General features: G+C 44.1%; 1 pseudogene; it reads right to left on the reverse strand.

The window, feature by feature from the left end:
* Nucleotides 1-1,096: 1,096 nt before the first annotated feature.
* LOC125884447 (NACHT, LRR and PYD domains-containing protein 12-like) overlaps nucleotides 1,097-21,822 on the reverse strand; it is a 127,362-nt pseudogene continuing 106,636 nt past the window's right edge.

Here is a 21,822-nt window from a genome sequence, read left to right on the forward strand (position 1 = left end):
ACACAATGTTGCTACAAAGAGACACAAAATGCCAACAAAGAGACACAAAATGACTACAAAGAGACACAAAATGACTACAAAGACATGTAAAGTAACAACAGACAGACTCAGAATAACCACAAAGAGACACAAAATGCCAACAAAGAGACACAACATGGCTACAAAGACATGTAAAGTAACAACAAACAGACTCAGAATGACCACAAAGAGACACAATATGGGTACAAAGAGACGTGAAGCAATTACAAAGAGACAACCAAACATGGCAGAAATGCAAAAACATCTAAACAAAATTCTTCGACATCGATACAGTGATGGGAAAAACAATAAATTCAGTGTCTGAAACTGGTGTCATTGTTCACAAAGCAGCCCGAGGAAGACGGACACCATTTCATTCAGAACTTTTACAGGGGGTGGTAGCATGTGGTTTGTCCGCTGTAAGATGATGCATTCAAGTTTCAGAAAGGAAACTGAGAACACGTGTGTGTGTGTGTGTGTGTGTGTGTGTGTGTGTGTGTGTGTGTTGGTGTGTGCAAGTAAGTAACCAAGTCTGGTATCTGATCACTACCTTTTTATGGAGCCCTAACTTCACCAAAACACTGTGGGGTTACACCTCCATCAACATCCCATACCCAGAAAATACACAGAAAATACAGACAGAGAGCACAGTCGCTCCGGGGACATACACCATCACACATTTCCTGTGCATCAAAAGTGATGAGTATGACTAAGGGATTACATCTGTATGAGTCTACTGTTTTTAGGAAAATCCTGCACAGCAGGCCATATCCTGAAATCATCCTAACTGAGCCAGAAATCAAATGGTTGCTCTGTCACCAGACCAAAACATTCATTTCCAGCAAACACGGAGGCGGGGATGGGAAATAAAAGGCTGCTCGTAATAAAAAAAAGGAAGTCAAACTACATACGGCCTCATGATATTGTCTATTTTTAGACATAATGTCCAGAAGCCAAGCAAGGTCAAAGAGGGATTACAACAAGCATAAAAGAAGAAAGAACAATAGCCTGTTAGTAATGTTTTGAGACACAAAGCTGACAATCTGCACTTCACAGTAACCAAACACTGGAGCAAACGTATCAAAATTCACTTTATTTTTAACTATATACCCATTATTTATACAAATACCACCGTCTACTGGACAGTGTCAGGGGCTCTCCTGGCCTTCACCTGCAAAGAGACACAATGTGGCTACAAAGACACTTAAATGACTGCAAGATACTAAAAGAGACCCAGGCCTGGAAAATGTGTTTGTGGAATGAAACTAAACAATATGAAGTTCTTCCTTTTGGACTGAAATGTCAGTTAATGTTTAAGGGGCATAAAATTATCTCCATCTACTGGTGACTGAAAGTAACTACAACAACACACACACACACACACTGATGCTGCTGCTTAAACGTCTCTGGATCCTCAGGACACAGCTGATCCTCTCATAGCCTCCATCTGATGAGAGAAGAAGACAAGAGAAGTTATAAACCAGCTGTCAGTCAGTGATGCAGCACATCCAGTATAAAGACTAGTAGGGACTTCCTGTTCAGAGCAGAGTGGAGCGGCTGTGTAGCGTAGTCGGCTTCCTTCCAGCTCTCATGTTAACGTGTTGGAGTGAACACACTGAGCTGGAAGCTCACAGACCTGTAGAGACTTTGGACATCAAGTCTGTTTACTCTGCAGATTTCACTCAAGTACACAGTGTAAATAAACTGCTGAGAGTCCTGAACGCATCATGGCTGCACAAACAGAGGGATTCACTTTAATGATGGATTTACTGAGTCTGTTAGAACAAATGACTGAATGAAGAACAAATACCAACATCCTTCATTGTAACACTATAGGCTATATAACACACACACACACAGCTGTAATCCATCTTTACTTCCTGTAGACATGAACACAACAACAGTCGTCTTCACATCAACTTAAACACATGATCTCAACAAGCTTCTCTCTGATCTGATTGGCTGACTGTTCTCTCTGTCTGTCTCTCTGTCCTCTTCTGAAGACTGTCACCATTCCTCTCTTTGAGCCACTGAGAAGGTCTAAGGTTTACAGGAAGTACTGGATCTTTGCTCTGATAATAACTGTGTTTAATATAATACTGCTGAAACCAGCATGGACCCACTCCAACCCTCAACTGACCTCAGAGTCTCCAGTTTACAGTGTGGACTCTCCTTCAGATCACACAGCTGCTTCACATCTGAATCCTGCAGGTTGTTATCACTCAGGTCCAGCTCTTTCAGATGGGAGGGGTTGGACTTCAGAGCTGAGGCCAGTGAAACACAGCTGATCTCTGACAAACTGCAGCTCTTCAGTCTGAATGAAGAATAAATGATGTAAATAAAAATCATTAATAATACAATCAGATGTGTTCAGGTGTTAAATGTGTAGCTCAACATTACTATGTCCTGATCAATGAGCTTTGCCCTAAACTGAGTAGAGTGACTTTGTCATTGTGTTATTGTGCTGATCCCAACAGGATGCAGGTTAAAGACTGGAAAATACAAAAAGTGAAAAACAGCTCTCATAAATATCATTGACAACGTGCTGCTACTTCAATAAAGATGTAGTGACTTCACCTCTTAAACTCTGCCAGCTCCACCAGTGGCTCCATCATCACTAACTCATGTTGTGCAGCCAAACACAAATCACTTATTTAAAGAATCATGAGGGTAAATTTAAGTTGAAATCAAGTGTTTAAAGCAGGGCTGTTCAATTACAAATTCAACTGTGCTTGTGTAAACCATGATTGTAAACCATAGCGGCGGTGAATGAGGGACAGAGCAGATTGAAATATGGCTTTCTACATGCTGAACATGTGTATTGATAAAGCACTGGCTTTTTCCTGCTGAAGGTGTTACTGCACTTATTTATAGTAACAAGTGTACTTGTTGTCAACTAACGGATGACAACAATGTCAAATAACGAATGAGGGTCACAGATATCTGGGTGTTTTCATCACTCTTGATTTGAATAACTTATTTGAGACAAATTACTCTCCATTAACTCAAAAAATTAAGATGGATTTGAAGACATGGACCTCTTTACTGACATCGTTCCTCTGAAGGATCAATGTCATTAAAATGAACATCCTTCCCTGATTAAACTACTTATTCCAAAATTTTCCATGTTATCTGACGCCGGCGTTTTTTAAGTCACTGAATTCTGATATTTTTTATTATGTTTGGAACAACAAACACCAAAGGGTTAAGTTCTCCAAACTTACTAAACCGAAGGAATTAGGAGGTTTATCTCTCCCTAACTTACAATTATACTATTGGTCGGCTCAGCTCAAAATGATGTCAGACTGGTTTACGTATAGGCAAGAAGCTTTATGGCTTAGTCTTGAGTCTCTAGCATGTTATCCCAGAAGACTTAAATCCCTACCTTTTATCAATAATATAGACCAAATGAAATCCCTTGATCACAACATAATCATTTACAACACATTATTGGTGTGGAAGGATGTGAGAAAACACTTAGATATCCTGTCTGTCATTTCTGTTGATTCTCCCCTAACGTTTAACCCTGATGTCCTGGTGCAGATCAGGAGTATTGGTTTGAGGGGGTGGTTGTCCAATGGCTGACTTGATTTTGTGGGCCTGCTGATCACCGAGCAGATTCTCTCTCTCTCTCCTTTGCTAACACTCATGTCCTGTTATTGCATCTCGCTTACTCGGCTCTACTGCATGTCACTAACTCGGCTTCTCCTCCGGAGCCTTTGTGCTCCACTGTCTTGCAGGTTACCTCGTATCGCAGCGGTGCCTGGATGGTGTGACGTGTGTGGTTGTGCTGCTGCCGTGGTCCTGCCTGATGCCTCCTGCTGCTGCTGTTATCATTAGTCATACTTCTACTGTTATTGTACACATATGATTATTGTCACATACACATACTGGCATATATTAATATATACCTGCAACATATTGTATCACAATAGCTGTAATTATTATTGTAACATTATTACTTAAATGAATGTTGTTGTAAGCTATTATCATTACTGTCTGTCCTGCATCTCTCTCTGTCTCTGTCTCTCTTTATGTCTCATTGTGTCATACGGATTACTGTTCATTTATCATGTTGATCTGTTCTCGACATCTATTGCACGCCTGTCCGTCCTGGAAGAGGGATCCCTCCTCAGTTGCTCCACATTGCTCTGCCACAGTCAATGGATTAAACCACTGAACAAGACAAATAGACTTCACTGTGGATCAGTATAATCAGCCTCAGAGGTGGAAAGAGTACTGGAAATTTGTACTCAAGTACAAGAACTGTCACATTGCTTAAATTGTACTCAATTACAAGTAAAAGAACTGGTGTTTAAACAATACTTAAGTAAAAGTACAAAGTACTCTTCTCAAAAACTACTCAGAGTATTAATTACTTTTAACCAATGGATGTTTTATTGCGTTGTCAATAGCAGGCATTCGATTCGATTCACCTGTATAAAATATCAAAAACAGCTCACCTTATACAGTGAAATTACTGCAATGATATGCCTATTATGAGGCAAGAGTGTAAACACATGGTGCACACATGAATACATGGGGCTCACTGACTCCACAAGAGTCACACCTTTCCAGTCAGCCCCAATTTATCCAACTGTCATACTGTTTAAGGACCCCAATATGCAGGAATAATAAAACAGAATAGGTGAAATTACATAAATACAGCACGCAAAATAACCGCGTGGGTTTTGCACAAAACTGCAAGGGATTAGAGTGAAGTGGATGTGTCTGTAAAGAGGTAACGCTTATCATACTAAAAACATTTTCATTCAGGTATCTTGAAGTAAGAGAACAAGGGACCCCTTGCTTGTGCCCTGTTTTCCATGCTAAACGTTAGCCTGAATTTGGAGCACCTGTGTCTACTGCAGTGGAGTTGTCCTTTCCTTACATCATATGTTAATTGGCGTGGTCGCGATCAGACAGCCCTATTGGCTACAAAGATGCAGATGAAAGGTTTGAATATTAATTCAAATTGTGGGCGTACTCAGTAGCGACTTATGATTTTAAAAGTAGCGAAGTAGATTACATGGTGTAAATTGTACTCAAGTATGAGTAAAATTACACACTTGAAAAAAATACTCATAAAAGTACAAGTACCCAAAAATCTACTTAATTACAGTAATGTGAGTATTTGTAATTCGTTACTTCCAACCCTGATCAGCCTGGGGCCTGTTGTTCGAAAGTAGAATTAACCAATCCAGGATAGGTGAGAAAGCGAGGCTGGAAAAATTCCCCTAAGTCCATCCTGGCTTAATTGGTTGTTCGAACGCCAAGCCAGGCTGAGGAGGCGCGGCCTCCGGCACTTATGAAGAGGTAAAACATATAATCATGAAGAAAGGAAACACTGCAGCGATAATAAAGCAGAGAGAGTGCATGGCAAACAATTGCGGACCGCCCTCTTCATACAAGGTACATTATTCCAGTATACTGTACATGGAATCAATCGTTTTATTCATTCATTAATCAACCAGTGGTGTTATGTGGACTGTCTGACTTTGGATTGTCTTGCAGTGTAAGACAAATTGACAAATTAAAAGAAAAACCTTAAGGAAACTGGACTTAGAAATTAAGAAACTAGAGAAAGAGGTAAGTGATTTTAATGCACATTGTAAGCATGACGCAATGTATTAATCAATGTTATTTCTCTCTTTCTCTCCCCAGCTCCAATCAGACAGTGACTGATCACATTATTTGTCATACTTTTTTATAGCACGTTTTTAGTTAAACAGTTGCCTTAATAAGGTTTTTTTTTTTGTTAACATAGCTGCCTTTATAAGGTGTTTTGTTAAAATAGCTGCTTTTTGCAGTTTCATTGTATAGCTGCTTATATCAGGATTGTATTTTCATGTTTTGTTTTTATAAAAAGTATAAATCGCTTAAGATAAAAGCAAGTCATCTGAGGAAGCAGATAGCACTGGCAGATGTCAAGCTCCAGTGTGAAAAGAGAAAGCTGCAGGACATGGAGCTTGACAGACAAATTAAAAGAAAGACCTTAAGGAAATTGGACTTGGAATACATTGACTGTGATGCAATGTATTAATCAATATTATTTCTCTCTTTCTCTCCACAGCTCAAAGCAGACACTGACTGATTTTGGTATTGTTGATTAAATAAAATGAAGTCAAAGAATATTGTGGTTTCATCTTCATGTTTTCATTCATTGATGTAAAGTACACTGGAGTTATTGGTCCAGTTAACTGGAAATATAATTTGGGAAGGTCATACAGTTATGAAACCTAATAACCACTAATTGTGTTAATGCCAAATACACCTACTTGTATGGTTATTCCAACAATTAATCCTTTTATTGGTCAGGATATGTGCATGTCAAAGTATATGACAAGCAGAATGTTTTGTTAAATGTTTTTTTTTTTATTATTGCAGGCTTAATGTATTTTGTTCAAAAATGAGGCAAATTTATGCGTAAGAACATGAAATGACGGTAAAACACATTGATTTCAGATCGCAGTGACAGCTGACTGGATAGATAAGGCACCAGGCTAAACTAAGCCTGGTTGTTAGCCTGGTCGGGACCAGGCTAAGTGCACAGAATAAATCTCCATGGCAACATATGTGCCTCTGCTTTCGAACAACTGAATCAATGCTAAATTAAGCCAGGATAACCAACATATCCCAGCTTAATCCCTTATCTAGGTTTCGAACAACAGGCCTCTGATGTCTGCAGTTTAGTGTCAACACAACTTTCACATCATAATAATCTCAGCACAGGAGTAAAAAATGGTGTCTGACCTCAGAGTCTCCAGTTTACAGTGTGGACTCTCCAGTCCAGCACACAGCTGCTTCACTCCTGAATCCTGCAGCTTGTTGTCACTCAGGTCCAGCTCTCTCAGATGGGAGGGGTTGGACTTCAGAGCTGAGGCCAGTGAAACACAGTCGACCTCTGCCAACCAGCAGCCCCTCAGTCTGAATGAAGAATAAATGATGGAGATAAAAATCATTAATAATACAATCAGATGTGTTCAGGTGTTAAATGTGTAGCTCAACATTACTATGTCCTGATCAATGAGCTTTGCCCTAAACTGAGTAGAGTGACTTTGTCATTGTGTTATTGTGGATCATCATGATGTCAGCCTTCTACAGACATCATCCAAGTGTCACCACAACATTCATTCACCTATTCATATCAACACAGATTAACAACATGCTGCTGATCTCAGTCAAGTCTGTATTTAGAGGATCAATATCAAATCAGACACGCTGGACTAAAACACTGTTCATTCATTCATTTCTTACATGACCTTCATACTGTATTTGTATATGGAATAAAAAGGAGAGGGACACATTTGTTCAAGTTTGTTCAACAGTCACATGCACATTAAAAGAGTTATTGGTGGCAGTAAATATTCCTCCTGTCCATACTGAGTGTGAAGTGGTCTCTTCTTAACTCAGCTACACTGTAAGAAATGTCTTCATAAGTTCAGATGAAACTAATATGAAGCTTCAGCAGTGTGAGTTATCCAAATCAAGAGGGTGTGGACCAAAGTTACAGACTGTTTAGCACCAAACTCCTCTTTGAGTTACTGTTCCTCCTCTGCAGCTCAACAAGAAACTGACATTTATTTATTTGGATAAACCCCTTGAGATGCACCATCTCGTTTCGAGGTCCAGACATATAACAAACATGGACTCAACAATACACAAAAACAGAAACCAATAGACAAAAACAAACAATACAGCAAAAAAAAAAAAAAAAAAAAAACAGAAGACAAACCACAGTTAAAATCATGACAACATTAGGACAATACAACCATAAGAAGGCCACAATGGCCAACACTGAAACAACAGCAAATAATGTATATGATTAAATCACCAAATCAGAGAGGTCACACAGTTTTACTGAAAACAAGAACAGGCCATCTTAAAATGAGAAGACAAATGACTCTTGTAAATAACAAACGATGAAATAGATCTGATGTTAGCTGGTAAATTATTCCAATCTGTTGGTGCTTTAAACATAAATGATCTTGTGCCGAATGATTTATTGACTCTAGGAACAGAAAAACAGAGATGGGTAGAATGTCTGATATGATAATTTGATGTATACGGTATAAGAAACTGCTGTAAATAAGGTGGATAATTAAAATAAATACATTTTTATATAAGATGTAACCAGTACATATGTCTTCTCACATTCAGTGATGGCCAGTCAAGTTTATTATACATTGTGCAGTGATGGGTGAAGTAAGGGCAACCTAGGACAAATCTGCAGAGTCTATTATAGGTTGTGTTAAGTGAAGCAAGATCAGATTTGTTATGTGACATCACAATAATCCATGATTGGAAGTGTCAGTTGAGTGGCAAGTTTCTTGCGGACATTGAATGTAAAACAGTTACGGGAGCGATATAACATATTAATACCAAAGTTGACTCTCCATAGAACATGATTTATATGAAGTTTAAAAGTAAGTTCAGAATCTAGCCATACACCGAGATATTTAAAACTGTCAACTTTATGCAATGATTAGCCGTCATTGCAGTTTATAACACAACAACCAGGTTTGGATTTCAATTTTGCTTGGTACCAAATATCATGATGTAGGATTTTGATTTATTGAGAGGAAGTTTATTACAAAATAACCATTCCTGTACTGAGGTGAAATCAGATTGAAGAGAGGACTGAATTTGTAGTATGTCAGGCCGGGATGTATATATGACGGTGTCATCGGCACGAAGTTGAACACGGCATGTAGCAAGACTTGATGGTAGATCATTTACATATATAGAAAATAACAGTGAGAGTTGACCCCTGAGGAACACCATGCTGCTGAATAAGCAGATCCGACTGAAATCCATTCAAGACAACACACTGTTTTCTGTTGTGAAGGTATGAGCTAAACCACTGAATTGCATTAAGAGAAAGGCCTATATTAGATAATAAAGTTTGTCTAACAGCAAATAACAATCAACAAAATCAAAGGCTTTAGTTAAATCAATGAATATCGCACCAGTGAGCTCACCATTATCTGCAGCAGAGAACACATCATTCGTAAACTTTAGGAGGGCAGTTGTTGTTGAGTAATTAGACCTGAAGCCAGACTGGAATGGTGATAATATATTATTGATAGTGACATAATGGGAGAGTTGATTATAAATTAACTTTTCAAATACTTCAGCAATGGAACAAATTATTGAAATTGGCCTGTAATTATTGGTGTCAAGTATATCGCCACCTTTATGGAGTGGAGGACGCGAGCCCATTTCCAGACAGCTGGTAACTCACAGGTGGACAGTGAAAGGTTGAATAAATCAGCAAGTGGATATATTATAACATGTAAAGCTAGTTTGATGAACCTGTTCTCTAGACCATCAAGTCCTATGCTACTGTTCATTTTCAATTCATTGATGGTGTTCTGGACCTCTAATGGAGAGATTTTCCTAAATGAAAAAGAACTGGAACATGCTGAAATATTGCTAGAAGTGCACTTAGGCAGATAGTATACAGGTAGTAGTGAGGAACAGACAGTCGAGAAATACTGGTTGAAGGTTTGGGCAATAGATAATGAGTCATGAAGTATAATATTATCAGCTCTTATTTTATTAATAGTATGTTTATTAGATGTACTAGTAATAGTTTTAATTTTATTCCAAAATTGTTTAGGGTTCTTAAAATCAGAGGTGAGAGATTCTTTATAGTAGTTGGATTTTGCATTACGGGTTTTTGTTTTGCTCATATTACGTAGTTGCTAGTACACTTCCCAGTCAGCATTATCTCGTGTTCGACGATAAGTTGCCCATGCTTTATCCTCTCTCTGAAGAGACTGATAAGTTCGGAATTAATCCAAGGGAGATGTTTGCCCTTAACTTTAACAGTTCTCCAGAGTGCATGTTTGTCCACGACTTCAGAAAATTCTTTGTGCAGAAAATCCCAAGCATCCTGAACATATGGAATAAGTTGATATCTATCCCAATTAATGTTTATCAGATTGTTAATAAACAGATCAATGTTCAATTTTTTAAACTGTCTGATTTTAATCAATTTAGGGGGTAATTTAGATAATTTAATCTTCCATACACAAAAACTATTGAATGATCACTGAAGCAATCGGACATGATACCAGCCTTCAAGATTCTATCAAGGTGACACAAGAATCCAGTCGAGCAAAGATTGTGTTCTAGGGGTGATTCGGGTTGGCTCATTAATTAGTTGAATAAGATTTATACTATTAAATAATTTTCTTTCTTTATCAGATGACTTATCCATCCAGTTTTTGTTAAAATCTCCGAGTAAGATTAATTCATTGCTACTGGAGATGGAATTGATGGTAGAGATCATGCAGTTGAAGGACTCAGCTGGAGAGGAGGGTATATATACTACCAATAGTGAGACATTTATTTACATGAAAATTTATCTTAATAAATATGCTTTCAAAATGTAGAGGGTCAATAGTAGGAACAACTAACTCGGTCACAAGATCAGAGGAGACATATATAGCCACACCTCCACCCCTGGAGCATCTGTCAGATCTGTATAGGACACAATTTGCAATATTTAATTCATTATCTGAGATGTTAGTGTTGAGCCAAGTCTCAGAGAGTGTAATAATGTTAGGTTTATGTAGAACAACCCATGCACGGAGCAAATCTATTTTAGGCAAAAGACTCCTTATGTTCATTTGAATTATTTTTAATCCCTTAAATTCATACAATTTGGAGGTAAAAATTAACAATGATACTGTTATTAGTCAAACATAAATGTAGTAAATGTAGTACAAAAAAGTACAGACATAAAAAATAAAAAAATAAATGAAAAAAAAAAATACATACAACAAGAAGGCACAGTAACCCAGAAACCAAATCCCAAGGCACTTCCGCAAGTAAACTTAACTGTGTAGGTGCAGACCGTCAACTAAAATTAAAGCTCAGTCTGCACTGATAAGAGGGGAGAAAAAGAGTAGCTCAGAAATGTATATCTAGATAACACAAGCGATAGCTAGTAATAACCACCGCCAGGGGGCAGTGTCACAAAAGTGGACTCTATCATGCCAGAAAACTGAAGGCAGAAGTGACGTTATCGACACTGAAATGTAAACAAGCAGAGTAATGAGACAGGTAAAAAGTCACCTGTTGCGTCAAAAGACAACTGAAAAACACTAAAGGTGGGTCAACACATCACCTTAGTAAGTCATGACATTGAAAGAAGATAAGCACAAAAGAAAAATTAAACTGAGGGAGAAAGTCACTTTGTTTGACCAACTGGATCTTCAAAAGCTAATCATAGCTGCTAGGCTAATGATAGCAACTGCTAGCAACTGACAGACAACAACCTCACCTCAACGGCACTTTATTATCCAGGAGAGTCTGTAGTGGACATGAAGACCGCTTCAGCATCTTTGTGGGTGAAGAAGCGTTGCTGTTTGCCATCCATAACAACACACAGCGTGGCGGGGTAACGGAGAAAGTACTTCAGATTGAGTTCACAGAGCTTACATTTGACTGGATCAAAGCTCAGACGTTGCCTCACCAGGTCAGGGCTGAAATCAGGAAAGATGAAGATGCACTTCCCATTGAACTCCAGATTCTTCTTCTCCCTGGCAAGGCGAAGAATTTTCATTTTTCTTTCTCGAGCTGCTTCACCCGGACGACCAACTCCTGTACATTATCCTCGTTTGCCCCAGCATGTTGTTGTAACAAGTCGACTTGTTCTCCCAAAGTAGTCAGGGAATTTTGAATGCTGGTTAGACTATTCTGAATAGGGTCAACTTTGGAATCGAAGTGAGATAGCATGTCCTCCCTGCTCTGCTGAATGGCGTCCCACAAAGTTTGCAGAGACATGCTTCCCTCCATGGTAGCAAACGCAAAAATTAAACAGATCCAGCAGCAAATTAAATCACTTTAAACACTGGTTGACTTAAACAAGGACAATGTTTAAGTGTCAAAAAGAAGGCATATAAAGCTACTTTTACTAGCACCAAGCAGACAAGTTTGAGTCGCGTTCACTCACACTGCGGCCATCTTTTTAGTCTGAACAAGAAAAACACTGTCAAACACTAAATACTGACTGTAACTCAGACGTCTGAAGCCTCATATTAGTTTAAACTGAACTTTTACACAGAACAAGACTGTGGATTTTGTCCTCCATCTGGTAACACTGGAGTCAGGTTATAAAGGGACTGCTTCACAGACAGTATGGACAGAAGGAATGATTACAGACATCAACTACCAAAGCAGCCAAAGCAGAAAATATTGGGTTTTCATCTGCAGTGACTTCATACGAATCTTATCCGTCTGACAGCGAACATGAAACAGTAAAATAAGGCAGATATCTGAAAGTACAAACAGCAACGCAGGAGAGAAACTAAACTTCAAACCACAGAGATTCAGTTAAAAGATACAAAACTTATGAACACACAGACACTTTGAAAACTCTGGGCTGCTGCACACACCAGTTGAGCCTCAACACACGCTTGTTGGTAGGGGACGGAGCCTGTCAGCTTCAGCTCCACTAGTTTGGAGTCCACATGTGTCTGTCTTTGCTTTTAGGTGGATTACAATAAGAAATGACACGTTTGGAAGATTTTATTCCACTTACAGTGACGTAACCAGAGGCTGTTAACTCAAGTAACGTCACCTGTGTGGGTCGAGGAGGAGGGAGAGAAACGCAGCCCAGCGACAGGAAAACACAGTAAAGACTCTCACAATGAGTTCAAATCAAGGCAGTGCACATAAACAAGGTAAATAACATCAATAAAATATTTGCTTTCTTTCAGGGGGGTGGGGGATCCCACTGATAGAGGAAACACTTGATAGCAACTGGGATTGTTCCACAGCACATCAGTCAACACATGGATGCATAGGGAAACAGGAGCCAGTGAATGCTTGTCATTTAGAAATGAGATCACATAGACGTATGAATCCAGATCATTAATGGTGCAGTCCTAATGGGCGTGTGAGTGTGAAAGAATATCAACCTGTCCTTAAAGTCCAAGATGTTTCCAGTGCAGACTATTTATTTGCTTATTGTTGCAGTCTAAAGGTCTGTGACTTCAAATGATTATGTGACGTTAACATGAAAACAAAGAAACCTCAGAACCTCAGGAATCTTAAATTCTGTTTGGATAAATCTCAAACTTGATGATGTCTAAATGTTCTCAGTCATCATTTCTCTGCCTTTCATAACCAACTGTTCAGCCATTTGGAAAGACACAACATTTCTGAAAACACTGAAAGCTTTATAACCTCAGTCAAGGACTTATATTATATATATCCAAAAACAAACAAACAAACACCTACATAAGCAAGTGAACTGACCTCAGAGTCTCCAGTCTACAGTTTGGACTCCAGTCCAGCACACAGCCGCTTCACTCCTGAATCCTGCAGGTACTGGTTGTGACTCAGGTCCACCTCTCTCAGATGGGAGGGGTTGGACTTCAGAGCTGAGGCCACGACTTCACAGTGAGTCTCTGAGAGTCCACACCTAGTAAATCTGACATGACACATATATTACAAAAATCTGTTATTGTCAAAGAGACACTTCATATTTACTTTATGGATCTGATGATAAAACAGTTTGAAATATCCTGTTTTGATGGACTGAAAATAGTTAAGAATAAAAAAAGAACACAAAGAATTCAAACTAATTAAAAGCTGTTCTCTATCGTCTCAAGACTATCTCTCCACTCCGTTACATATTCCATATGTACGGGGTATGATCCCCCTGCTTGTCAGGGTATGTGGATAATTCTTTAAGACACACCAGCTTGCCCGGCCACGCCCCATAGCGTAGCTATAAAGCGCCTTCGCTGGCGTGTAATCACTGATTGTTTGATCACCACTTGTGCGTCAGGGTGCAGTGTCTCACAATCCGTATTGGAAAAAAAAGACAAGAATTGAGTTGTAAGGAAAGAGAAGGAAGGTGTACAGCTTTGAGTCCGCTTACCTGTGTAAGTCGGGGCGTCTGTCTTCGGCAGCCTCCCTGGATTGCTGTGTCCTAGAGCTCTTTCTGCCCCGTGTCAGCAGAGTCATCATCCTGCCTGGTTGAGCCGGAGGTTGCCTGGCTCCGGCAGCGGTGGCTGTGTGTTATTCCCGGCGTATTGCTCGCGGCTCGTGAGCTGACGCGCTGGTGAGGTCCACGTTGAGCATTGTCTGCCGCTGGTCTGGTCGAGCCGGGTCTCTGACTCCCGGCTTTGGCGGAGTTTCACCCTGGCGTATTGCTCGCGGCTCGCGGGCTGATGCGCTCGGCGGCGCACCCTCTCCCTCTCCCAGTTCAAGCACTCCTCTGCTCACCCCCTCATAGCGTACCACTCCCACAGCGGCCGGCACACAGAGTAAACTTCAAACAAACAAACAAACAAAAAAATAATAAAATAAATAAATATAAGCAAGGTTAGCTGCGGTGCTACTGGCTAACGGTAAACAGGAAGTGGCGAAGTACTTCCGGGTTCCGGTCCCTGGCAGTATGGCATATCAGGAGGGACATTGCTGTGTGGATTGTGGGGTGGCCATGCCCCTAGAAGATGGGCATGATAGCTGCGTACTATGTTTGGGACATGAGCATGCTCTGGTTTCTAAGGAGAATCCTCAGTCGTGCATGGACTGTTTTATTTTGCCTGCACATACTAGGGAGGCTCGTTGTCACTTTTTTGTTGCAAAGCGTGCAGGCTCCCATGTTTCTGAAGGGCCTAGGCAGAAAACTGGGAGAAAGGCTGCAGCCTCGGAGGGGAGAAGGGAGTGTTCAGGAGCCTGGCAGGCTCCATTGCCTCCTCTTCAGCCCATGGTGGTCCAACCTCCGCTTAGCTCCTTCCTTCCCCCGCCTTCAGAGTTAGGCAGGGAGGAAGAGGAGGCTGAGGAGGACGTGGACGTGGAAACCGTCTGTTCCTCTGAGGACAATGACCTCTCTTGTGCACAGCAGACAGTGGGTAAAGTAACAAAAGGGGAGTTAGCTCGCCGTTTTGAGGACGTGATTAACAGGACTTCCAGGGCTCTGGGCGTTGCCCTCCCTGAGAACCCCCGAGCCGCATCCTCTAGGTTTGAGGAGGATATGGAGGTGCGCCCTGCATCAACCCAGGTGCCCCTCCTACTTGACTTTAAAGAGCTGCTGTGCCAGCAGTTCCATTCTCCAGCGGCCGCTCGCAAGTGGTCTGCGACATGTCGCCGGTTTTCCAATGTGCATGACAGGGACCAGATTGCCTGTGGACCACTTCCCCTAGTGGACCGAACCCTCACCCCACTAGTTTCTCCCTCCAGCTCCATCCTTGGTAATGCCACCTGCTCCAGCAAGAACTGCAGGGTTATGGATAGTCTGCTCACTAAGCTACATAAGGCTATGGCGGTGCAGACTCGGCTGGCCAATACCGGGGCTATTCTGTCCCTTTACCCACGCGACTTGTCTCGTCGGATTCAGGATGACACCAGTGTAGGTGAGGAGCTGCAGACGGCCTCCTCATGCTTCTCCTCGGTGATGAAGGAGCAGGCTGGGGCAGCAGGCAGTGACTTGGCTTCCTTCTGGGTGGTTAGGCGCCATTTGTGGCTGTCTCAATCCCAGCTCCAGCAGGGGGATAGAGACTGTCTGCTTAAAGTGCCGGTGGAACCCACTGCTATGTTTGGGCCTCATGCTACCGCCTTGATGCAGCAGGCACAGGAGAGCTGTCGCTGTGCGAAGGTCTCAGGGGGCCTTGCCAGGCGTGTCACGGGCTCTAGGGGGCCAAGGCCGTCTCAGTCACCAACTCCAGAGGCCTTGACATGGGGTCAAGGGGATGTCAGACTCCAGTTGGAGGCTTCCCGGCAGGGTAGGTACCGCCGACAGGGCAGAAGGAGAGGACCACCTGCTACAGCCATGGGGTCCTCCAAGCGCCCCCTGCCCTCCTGACAATTACCAGGCCCTGGCCAACCTGTCTCCTCCGCCTGCCTCTCGCGAGACGGCCTGGTTGGCCCTGGGAGCGGACCCATGGGTGGTCTCAACCATGACCCATGGATATCGTATCCAGTTTTCATGCCGGCCACCTGTAACAAGGAAACCCACCTTTACAACGGTGAGCAATCCTCAACAGAGACTAGTTTTGGCGACAGAACTGTCCACTCTCCTAGAGAAGGCGGCTATAAGGGAGTTGGCCTCTGGGGATCACCAGACCGGGTTTTTCTCCCGCTACTTCCTGACCCCAAAGAAGGACGGGGGGCTTCGCTCGATTCTGGACCTCAGGGGGCTAAGGAGCCAGATACCCATCTGGAGGGGTCACTGGCGGTTCCTGCGCTTTGGTTTCGCAGGCAGGGTGTACGAGTTTCGGGTGCTGCCATTTGGTATTTCTCCGGCACCCCGAACCTTCACTCGCTGTATGGATGCAGCCCTCTCCCCCCTGAGGCAGAGAGGGATCAGGATCCTAAATTACCTCGACGACTGGCTGGTCTGTGCAGTCTCAGAGGAGCAGCACCGCCACCACGTAACCCTGCAGTTGGAGCACGTTCAGCGCCTAGGTCTGCATCTGAACTACAAGAAGAGCAGGCTCCAGCCTTCCCAGGTGATGACCTTCCTGGGGATGGTCCTGGACTCGAGGAGGGCGACGGTTGCATTGACCCTGGAGAGGCAGCAGGATTTCAGAACTTGCCTCGCCCTTTTCCAGTTGCACGCTCGGGTCTCTGACTCTGCCTTCGCCTCATGGGCTTAATGGCAGCCACAGTGCAGGTGGTCCCTCTCGCCCTCTTGCACATGTGGCCCGTGCAGAGGTGCCTGCTGGGCTTGGGTCTGTGCCCTCAGAGGTCCCACTAGACCAAAGTGGTAGTCTCTCGGAGGCTCCACAGGGCCCTCGAGTGGTGGAAGGTCCCGACAAACATCGCGGTAGGCCGGGCTCTGGGTCCAGTGGTCTATTGCCAGCTGGTGTACACGGACGCATCCTCCTAAGGGTGGGGTGCAGTACACGAAGGCCGCGGCATCAGCGGTGTCTGGACCGGCCGGTGGCTGTGTCAGCACATAAATGTCCTAGAGCTGAGGGCAGTTCTCCTTGCTCTGCGTCATTTCCTGCCGAGGCTGAGGGGTCATCACGTCATTGTCTGCACCCACAGCACAGTGACGGCCGCTTGCATCAACCGGCGGTTGCCGGCTTGCACAGGGCAGGGGAGCCCAGGCCCCCCTGACCTGTGCAGGCTGGCAGCTGCTCTGTGGCAGTGGGCTCACCCGCTCCTCCTCTCACTTAGGGCCGTGCATGTGCCAGGGACACTGAACTGAGATATGGCGCTGCTTCGGCAGGGCAGGGGACGACCTGTTCGTGTCCAGGGAGTCGACACATTGCCCGCTCTTCTTCTCCCTAAGGAACGACGGTCCCCCCTTGGGGTGGGATGCTCTGGCTCATCCGTGGCCCCGGGTTCTGCTCTACGCCTTTCCTCCCTTCACTCTTCTCCAGCCTCTTCTCCAAAGAGTTCTGGTGCAGCAGGTGCGGCTTATATTGGTGGTACCTATGTGGCCCCACATGCTGTGGTTCTCAGCGATTCCGCCTCTGCTGGACGGGCCGCCATGGGAGCTCCCGCACCGGAGGGACCTCCTCTCCCAGGCGAACGGAGCCCTGTTCCACCCCTTTCCATCGGGGCTCAGGCTGGTGGCTTGGCCCCTGAGAGAGAAAGGCTCCTGGCCTTAGGATTGCCAGAGCCTGTGGTGGCGACAATGCAGCATGCCCAGGCACCATCCAAGAGGGCTGTTTATTCACACCGTTGGCAGATGTTTACCAACTGGTGTGAGTCTCAGCAGGTGGACCCCTACTTGGCTCCGGCTCAGATCCTGCGGTTCTTGCAGTCCCAGCTTGAGGCACAGAAAGCTGCTGTAACACTGCGAGGGTTGGTGGCAGCAATCAAGGCAGTGAGTATCGGCGAGTTTGCACTGAGTGCGGAGGACTGTGTCCTCATTTCCCGGTTCCTTCAGGGGGCCCAGCAACTCACGGTGCGTACCACTGGTCCGGCAGTTCCCCCTTGGGACTTGGATGTCGTCCTTGGGGCCCTTCAGCATTCCCCCTTTGAACCCCTTGGGGGTGCTGATTTGAAGTGGCTCTCCATGAAAACCGCCTTTCTGCTCGCCGTCACTTTGGCGAGAAGAGTGAGTGAAGTCCATGCCTTGTCGGTGCATGGTAAGTGTTGTTGGTTCTCTCCGGATGGCTCGAGTGTCGTTCTCCACCCCAACCCGGCCTTCCTGCCTAAGGTTCTTACTAAGTTCCATCTGTTTCAGTCAGTCGAGCTTAGGTCTCTCTCCTCTCCTAGTGCTAGCGAGGACGTTGAGCAGGGCCAGTCTGCTCTGTGCCTGGTCAGGACCTTGACAGAGTACATTTGGCGCACTCAGGCTGTCTGGAGCTCCGACCAGCTCTTTGTGTGTTATGACCCTGGGTGTTTAAGCAGGCCTTTGTTGAAGTCCAGGCTGTCACACTGGATCGTAGACACTATTCGGCAGGCTTATGTACTGTCGGGTGTGCCTGTTCCATCAGGGGGGCCTCCCTTGCTTCCATATGCTCCGCCGCCATGTGGTCATCCCAGTCGACCTTTACCAGGTTCTACCGTTTGAAAGTGGCCGCCAGCCCCTCGTTTGGGAGCAGGTGCTGGGCGTGGCCCGACGGTAGACATTTTTGTCTCCCCCTAAGCTTTGCGTCTTGCGGGCTGATTGAGCGGCTGCTCCGTGAACAGGATGACCTTTGTGTCTTGCGGGGCCCCTACCTGTCCCTCTTGGGTTAGCCTTGCCTTAGACAGCAACAACTGGATAAAAGCAGTTTTTAGGACTTCAGAAATCTCCTTTGGCAAATAATACAGACCTTATTTTAAATTTTTAAGCATGGTGGTGAATAAACTCAGGTATTATCTGCATGTCTGATTCTATAAAACACCTTCCAGAACCTTCTTATGGAGTAATAACTTTACTGCTTTCACTCAGAACCATCAAATACTGCCATACTGTGATGAAATGCTGCTGTGATTAAACCTCAACAACAACCTCTGAAGTCCATCATTTGTTTTATCAGGTTCACCTCCATCACACAAAGGTGAAAAACTGTAAAATATTAAATGATTATAAATAAATAGAAGAACTTTGTTAGCTTACCGAGCCTTTCTGCAGTTCCTCACAGCTAGAATCAGTCTCCGTTGTCCCTCCCTTGTTGTCTTGTATTTCTTCACGTCCAACTCATCCAGAACCTCCTCTGACATCTGCAGCATGTAGGCCAGAGCTGAACAGTGGATCTCTGAGAGTTCCTTCTCTGATCTGTTCTCTGACTTCAGGAACTTTTGGATCTCCTGATGTACTGAGAGGTTGTTCATCTCCAGCAGACAGTGGAAGATGTTGATGCTTCTGTCAGGAGAGATCTTGTTCATGTTCATCTTCTTCAGGTTGTTGATGGCTCTCTGGATGATTCCTGGACTGTTGTCTGTCCGACCCAAAAGGCCTCCTAACAGTCTCTGGTTGGACTCCAGAGAGAGGCCATGAAGGAAGCGGACAAACAGATCCAGGTGACCATTTTTACTTTGGAGAGATTTCTTCATGGCTCTCTCTAAGAAGACATCCAGGGAACTGTAATTATCCTCGTCTGTCCCCAGGAAGTCCTCCAGTACCTTTGTGTTCCTGTTGGTGAAACAGTGGAACAGGTAGACTGCAGCCAGAAACTCCTGAACGCTCAGATGAACGAAGCAGTAGACGGTTTTCTGGAAGATCACAGACTCTCTTTTGAAGATCTCTGTACAAACTCCTGAGTACACCGAGGCCTCTGTGACATCAAGACCACAGCGCTCCAGGTCTTCTTGGTAGAACATGATGTCTCCTTTCTCCAGATGTTCAAATGCCAGCCTCCCCAGCTTCAGAAGAACGTCCCTGTCAGCCTCCGTCAGCTCCTGTGGACTGGTCTCATGTCCCTCATCATACTTGTGCTTCTTCCTCTTTGTCTGAACCAGCAGGAAGTGTGAGTACATGTCAGTCAGGGTCTTGGGCAGCTCTCCTCTCTGCTCTGTAGTCAACATGTGATCCAGAACTGTAGCAGTGATCCAGCAGAAGACTGGGATTAGACACATGATGTGGAGGCTCCTGGATGTCTTCATGTGTGAGATGATTCGTCTGGACCGCTCTTCATCACTGACTCTCCTCCTGAAGTACTCCTCCTTCTGGGCGTCAGTGAAGCCTCGTACTTCTGTTACCCTGTCAACACATGCAGGAGGGATCTGATTGGCTGCTGCAGGTCGGGAAGTTATCCAGACCAGAGCCGAGGAAGCAGCTTCCCCTCGATGAGGTTTGTCAACAGCACGTTGACTGATGACTTCTGTGTGACATCAGTCACAACCTCATTGTTGTGGAAATCCAGAGCCAGTCTGCTTTCATCCAGGCCGTCAAAGATGAACAGAACTTTACAGACAGCGAGCTCCTCTGCTGTGACCTTCTGTAATGTTGGATGGAAAACACGGAGCAGAGTGAGAAGACTGAACTTCTCATCTCTGATCAAGTTCAGCTCCTGAACGAAAGCAGAATCACCACACTGACATCTTGGTTTTCCAAACCTCGGCCCAGTCCAGAGTGAACTTCTGCACTGTGAAGGTTTTTCCAACGCCAGCGACGCCGTTGGTCAGAACCACTCTGATGTGTTTCTGTTGCTCAGGTAAGGCTTTAAAGATGTGCTGACACTTGATTGGAGTTTCATGGAGGGTCTTCTTCTTAGAAGCTCTCTCATCTGCTTAACCTCATGTTGGGTATTAACCTCTTCACTCTGTCCCTCTGTGATGTAGAGCTCAGTGTAGATCCTGTTGAGGAGGGTTCCACTTCCTGTTTCATCACTTCCTTCAGTCACACGTTCACATCTCCTCCTCACACTGATCTTATGTTCATCTAAAACCTCCTGCAGACCACTGTCTGCTGAAAGAGAAGGAAACATGAGAGACTAAAGAAATAAATCTAAAATCTTAAGATTATATTGTTGATCGACATTAAAATAAGTAACATGAAAAAATGAAGGTTTTATACATTAGTTTGATAAAATCTTTCATGTCTACACTTTACAACACAAATAAACCAAGAAGAATCCTGTTTTCAGACATGATGACATCAGCAGACAGATGTACAGTCTTACTTTGTACAGTGCTGGTCTGACTGGCTGTCTGCAGTCCAGCTCTTGTTCTGGATCTGTCTCCACACTGGGGACAGGAGGAGTCTCCTGATGAAGCAGACTGGTCCCAGTATGAGCTGATGCACTGTCTGCAGAACCAGTGTCCACAGCTGGTAGAGACTGGATCCTTCAGGACGTCCTGACACAAACTACAGCAGGACGGCTGCTCCTCCACAGAAACATGACTCCTCTTCTTCTCTCTGTGGAGATGAACACATTATTTAGATCTCGTCCTGCAAACTGTGCTGAAAATTAGTTGCTTTATTCACACACTCAGTCACAGGCACTTCAAATATCTCATGGTGGAGCTTCATGAAAACCTCCCGAGTAATGTCGTGCTCCACTGTGAGACGACTTTCAAAAGGCAAAAAGCTCCCTCATGTTTTTCAACAGGCTCTTACTTTGTGTCTGAGGGTCCAGGTTCATTACTGAGGTCTGGAGGAAGACCTTTACTGTCATCACTCTTCAAAGACAGCTGACAGCTGGACACTGGAGACTCTGATCTGTCCCCGTCTGCCTCCAAATCAGCCATCTTCCCAAATCTGAGAGAACTGTAACACACATACACAGTGTGATGAAGTCAGTAACTTCTTATTTATAGGACATGATTACATATTGGCTGGGTATTTCTATGACATACAGTAGGGGAGAGCGGGGTCAGTTGGGACACTTTTGTACTGACACTAAATAACCACAAAATAAAAATAATAGTGATGAAAATAATTTGATCTCTGAA

Source organism: Epinephelus fuscoguttatus, linkage group LG23 (assembly GCF_011397635.1).
Source record: "Epinephelus fuscoguttatus linkage group LG23, E.fuscoguttatus.final_Chr_v1".
Classification (NCBI taxonomy): domain Eukaryota; kingdom Metazoa; phylum Chordata; class Actinopteri; order Perciformes; family Serranidae; genus Epinephelus; species Epinephelus fuscoguttatus.